Source organism: Eretmochelys imbricata, chromosome 10 (assembly GCF_965152235.1).
Source record: "Eretmochelys imbricata isolate rEreImb1 chromosome 10, rEreImb1.hap1, whole genome shotgun sequence".
Taxonomy (NCBI): domain Eukaryota; kingdom Metazoa; phylum Chordata; order Testudines; family Cheloniidae; genus Eretmochelys; species Eretmochelys imbricata.
Window position 1 is genome coordinate 26,355,905 of NC_135581.1, and position 6,000 is coordinate 26,361,904.

The following is a 6,000-nucleotide window of genomic DNA, read 5'->3' on the forward strand; positions in this document are numbered from 1 at the left end:
AGTAATATTTCAAGATCTCCTTTTCTGATTTTAAAAAAGCAAGGTGCATCAGATTGTTGCATGGTGTCCATAATAGCTAGTAAAGCTCTTTTCTTAATTGAAACCAATATTGACATTTTCCTTTCCATTCTGGTTGCTAATTTTCTAAGAACATGCATACAGTTTAACATTAAGTTGCCGTTCAGTATTAACAGTGGAGCAATTCCATTACAAGTTCCATTCCAATCATGCTCCTATGTCTAAAGGTCAGCACTGCCAGCACCCTCCAGGCTGAGGACTTTGTTTATTTTACATACGCTCAGAAAAAATATCAGTTCACTCACTTAAGCCCCAATCCTACAACATACACTATCAAGTGGACCCATGGTTTCAACAGGGGCCTGTTCAGGCCCAGGGTGCCCTACACAGTGTCCCTCTTGCACTAGATAATGTAAGGGTAAAGAGTAGAACTTGATTGTTTCAGGATGGTTTTCTCCTGTAAAATAACTAAAAACAGTGATTCTATCAAAACAAACTTGATCAGTGAGTAGTTCCATATTTCTTGGTATTTGTACAAAGTATCAGAGATAATCACAGGGTATTTCAAATGCTCCTTTATTTATTTACTTATTGATTGATTGTTATTTTTGTGTAATCTTGGAAGCATGAAAAGTAACATTTCCCCCCCGCCCCCATACCCCGTTCTTCTTCACTAGGCAGGATTTTAGTCCACACTTTCACCACCTATGTTGTATAAAATCATCTGGTCTCTCAAGTCCTGTCTTTTTTAAGCATTGTGTCATCTAACCCTATTCTGAGCCGGACTAATACAGATGGTGCTTAAAATGCTAATGGCCCATCTACATGAGGGCTTCCATGCTAGCATCAGTGAAACTGAAAGGAAGGGAATGATTTCTGTGTGTGTAAAATTACCCTAGAGTAGACAAATGAGGGAGTTTCAACCACCATAGCTTGCCTCTATTGAGGATTTAGAATTAAGAAAACCTTGCATTAGCACTCTTACCTAGGAGCAATGAACCAATACTAAAGAACACAGAATATGAATATGAAGGGGATACAGAGGGTCAGCTATAGGATTGACTATAATAGAGGGATATAGCAAAACATTAATCAGAATATAATTGCTTACATAGCATTCCTTTCTTCACCATTAATGATTTAACACTGAGGATCTGCCAAGGCACTGAGGGAAGAGGATGGAGGAAGAAATGAACATACAGGAGTATAGCCTGTAGTATTCTCCTGCCACCGAATGAATCTACCAAGGCAGGAATTTCAATCTGGTAATGAAAGACAAAAAGATCCTAGGAGGGTGCCTATGAATAACGCTCCTGCCTAGGACTGTCAACTTTCTAATCGCAAAAAACTGAACACCCTTGTCCTGCCCCTTCCCTGAGCCCCCCCCCCATTCACTCCGTCCCCCCTCCCCCAGTCGCTCACTCTCCCCCACACTCATTCACTCATTTTCATCGGGCTGGGGCAGGGGGTTAGGGCTCTGGGGAGCCAGAAATGAGGGGTTCAGGGTGTGGGAGGGCGCTCTGGGCTGGGGCCGAGAGGTTTGAGATGCAGGATGGGGCTCCGGACTGGGCCAAGGGGTTGGGTGCAGGATGGTGTGAGGGCTCCGACTGGGGGTGCAAACTCTGGGATGGGGCCAGGGATGAGGGGTTTAGGGTGCAGGAGGAGGCTTCAGGCTAGGATCAAGAGGTTGGGGTGTAGGAGGGCATGAGTGGTCAGACTCCATGCAATGTTTACCTTGGGCGGCTTGTGGAAAGTGGCTGGCATGTCCCTCCGCTTCCTGGGAGCCGCACAGAGCCAGGTAGGGAGCCTTCCAGCCACGTGCCAACTGGACTTTTAACAGCCCGGTCAGCAGTGCTGACTGGAGCTGCCAGGGTCCCTTTTCGACTGGGTGTTCCAGTCAAAAACCAGACACCTGGCAACACTACTCCTGCCCTCTATACCCATTAGGATGATCAGCCTCTTGCAGATCCAGACAAGAAAAAATGGAGGCTCTCTGGCTCCTTCATAAAAACCAAACAAAATCAGCTGCAACACTGGAGAGGTTGCTGGTTTGGTCAATGAGTAAAAAAAACAAGGAGGGGTGAGAGAAGTGACCCTGTTATTTTATGAGAATTTTTGCTCTTTCAGTATAAACATTAGGATCCTCTAAATAATTTCTCTGTTGCTAGCTCGATTGGAGCACTCAGGCTAACAGTTTATTGGGGCAGAGGAAAGATTAGGTAAGATTTCCCTGACCTGAGATCATTTTAACCTGGAGGCACAGAGTGCAGGGTATACTCAGTTACTCTGCTGGTTACAGGACAACGGACCAGCCAGCTTGGTATATCTTCAGGAGAGAAAGTAACAGGTCTCTGAACTATGAACTATTACCTTGGAAATTTGGGGAAAGGTCTAGAAATCATTTAACAAAAGCCATGCTACAAAGGCATGTGCAAATGACTGTTGTAGGACAAGAAGTCTTTAGCCCTCATTTTGCATGATAATCTAGCTCTTGGCTACTTAATTGTTATGATTTCACTCAAAATTCAAACATGTTACAGCAGTATGAATTGTACTACAACAAGTAGCATGAGATGCCCTCTGAATGCCTCCAGAAAAGCAGCTTTTTATAGAGTGGGAAAGTAGCAGTCATTCTGCACCAGTAACAACAGTACATGATAACAGTTCAAAGGACTGAAGCATAATTTTAACCTTGATGCTCTCAAAATCTTCATCAGCTTCAAATGAACTTTGGGGACTGAGCCTCTGAATTGCAATTATATCACAAAACTGTGGCTAGCATTCCTGTACTGAAACACAAAAATATCCAAAGAAACAAAACCTTACTCACATTTTGCCTCAGTAATAATCCTACTAGTCTCTAAGCAGAATTCTAGCATCTGCATCAAAATGTGCCATTGCTATTTATAAAATCTCTCTCCAACCCCTTTGTAAAACAGTGGATTGGAGACATGAATCACTAGCTCAGTTCCTTTATTTGCAAATTTGCATTCCACACCTTGATGGACTAACAAGCACAAAATTCCAAAGCAAATGGGGCAGAATTGTTTATAATGAACTAAGCTGTCATAACAGCCTCCCAATGTAAGCACAAGACAGTGCAGCAATTAATGGATTAAAAAATTGTAAGGTGTTTCATACTATCTCAATTATCCACAGTCCAATTTCTAACCAGCAGAGTGGCAAAAACAGTATGGATCATTTTCTGTAGAAGACCATTAACTTTTCATTCTTATTAATTGAATTATTCTGAACACCCTGCATTGTATTTATTGGATTCAGTATTGTAAGCAGTTGCACTCACCACCATAGCGCCCTCTGGTGTTAAAGTGTGGCGCTGTAAGGAACTTTGCCTCAAGCACCCCATTGACTATGATTTTGGTCCTGCAATGGCCTGTTTTTGACCCCACCTTAGCCCTCCAACTAAGTCATGTCTAGTCTGGACCCCTTCTGGAGTGACAAAAGTCCACCTGGCCCGAAAAGAGATCACTTTTTCAACCTTCTAAGGTTACCCCTCAGCCCATATGCTCAGCTCAGACCTCAGCCGCACCCTCGGCTTAGTATTCTTTGTGTCAGGGCTTTTACACTCTGGGTTCTGTGTCGCTTGAGTCCAGGCCCTTTGCTTTGGGTTCTGGCACAGGGACCCTGTGTTAAGCAGCTATGTCTGCTTCTTTAGACATGCTGCTGTTTCTCTGGGTCACTTCCAACCTCTAAGCCCCTTGTGCTGTTTCCCAGTAGCCTATGGTTAATACAGCCTCTCCTCTGGTTCCCAGGACACTCAGGCTTCTCTCTAGGCCAGAGGTCCCCAGACTGTGGGACACGCCTCCCCTAAAGGGGCACAGAGGAACTTTTAGGGGGGCACGGCTGGGACCTGGGCTAACCCCCATGGGGGATCGGGAAGGCGCACCGCCCAGCTCCGCTCCTGGCTCCAGCCCCGCACATGGGGCCCTGGCTGCCGGCCCCACCCCCACCCACTGGCTGTGGCCCCAACCTCAGCCGCCTTGACCATGTCCCCCTCCTGCTCCTGGAGCTGCAGCCCCAGCTCTGGGGCGGGGCACGACATAAAAAGTTGGGGGATCACTGCTCTAGGTGCTCCCAGCTCCTTAATCCTCCCATGCAACACTGACCCACAGGACTGCCTCACTGGGCCATGCTGCCTTTCCAGGGCCACCACAGGGAATCTATTCAGCCTGCCTTCACCAGGCCCTTCCCACAGAGAAGAAACTCACTTCTCTCCTGGGTTATCTTCTCCTGACTGAGCTCTCCTTTCTCTCCATGTCAGCCTCACAGATCCTTTCACAGCTGGGATCATTAATGGTAATTAAGCCACTGAGATCAGCGGGGGGATAGCTGCTACTTCACAGGCAAGGCTGAGCCCAGCTCCACTTAAAGAGCCTGTGGCAATTAGGGTGACCACCTTTTTGGAAAAGGCAAAAGCAGGACACATGCAGGTGCCCTAATCCCTTGTGGTCCTGCCCCTTCTCCTCCTCTTTGCTTGGAGGCCCTACTTGCCAGTCAAGCTGGAGCTGGGCTGTGGTAAGAGCCGCTCAGGGAGCCTGGGCTGCTGTGCAGAGCCCCAGACCCTCCACCTGCCCTGGGTGGGGGTGGGTTTGGGATGCTCGAGAGCAGCCCCCAACCCATATCCCCACTCCCCAGGGCATGCCACCCAGGGCAGGTGGAGAGTCTGGGACTTTGGGGCTCCCCTCAGCAGCCTGGGCAGCCTTACTACTTGGGCAGCTCTTACTACTGCCCAGCTTCAGCTTCTGGCCTGGCCAGGGCCTCAGGGGGGAGGAGAGAGGAGAAAGGGGCAGGGCCTCCTTGCGAGGGGGCAGGAGCTAAAGCCCATCTCAGTCCCCCCACCCAACTGGGAAGAGGCTGACGCCACCCCTGAGCCTGAGGCAGGCACAGAGCAGTGCCTCGGGGAATCCAGGGCAAATGTTGTCCCAGACTCATTCAGCCCTGGACCGGGACTTTCTGGAGAGTCCCACCCAATTCAGGATGGCGGATCCTGAAATATGGAAGTATGAAATCACCAATCAACAGATTCAACTTTGAGCTGATGGACTTTCTGCATGAAAGTTTGGTAAAACTGCCAGCAAATAGATAGCCAAATGCATTTCAAATCCATAGTTAAAATATTAATAACATTGCCCCAAAATTCAAAACCTGGCTGCCTACAGTTAAGTTCCTCAATCCACATGGAAGTACCTGATTTTTGTTGGAGAGGAGAACTCATCACTCCCATGGAAGTTAATGCAAACTGCTGGTGCTCAGCAGCTCTGAAAATCAGCCTACTATTATTGAGGGTCCTAAGCATAATGTTAGGAGCCTAACTTTTAACATTCAATTCTATAATTTGAGCCATTGTTTGTTTTGTTCCTGCATGCTCAATCACATTGCACTGCACAGCTTGTGTGCTAAAAAGAGAAGATAATAGTGCAATCATATTAAGCTGAGATCAGTTCTACAGTCCAGCTCTAGAAGGGTGCAATTCCCAATTGTGCAGAGGGCCTGCACAGGTCCTTCACTTAGGTACTACTAATGCCCTATTTTGAGGTTTCAGGAGGGATTCAAGCGGCACATAAGCTTTGCATGGGCCCTTAGCACTGTGGAGGGGATTTTGCCCAAGTGATACCTTTATTTACCTCTCTGCAATCTCCCCTGGTGTCAACAGAGTTGTAATTCCCTTGCATTCTTCATTGCATTCAAAATGGTAGCAGAGTGGAGGACTGGCACTCCAGTTTTTGTTTGTTTGGACATGTGTAATTGACTCCCAGAGACTGGTTCATGATATGGTTTTCAAGCTTCCCTAAAGTTCAAGGGAGTTCAGATCCTCAGTTTTTTGTAAGGTACGAAAATTGGTTACTTTAGCTTTAGGAGAGAAGTTACAGCACTAGAGTTTTTCAGAAATGCTTGAACTACAAGTGCACTTGACAGTTAACTTTGGAAAAGACATGACATAGTGAATAAAAGCATCTGGCC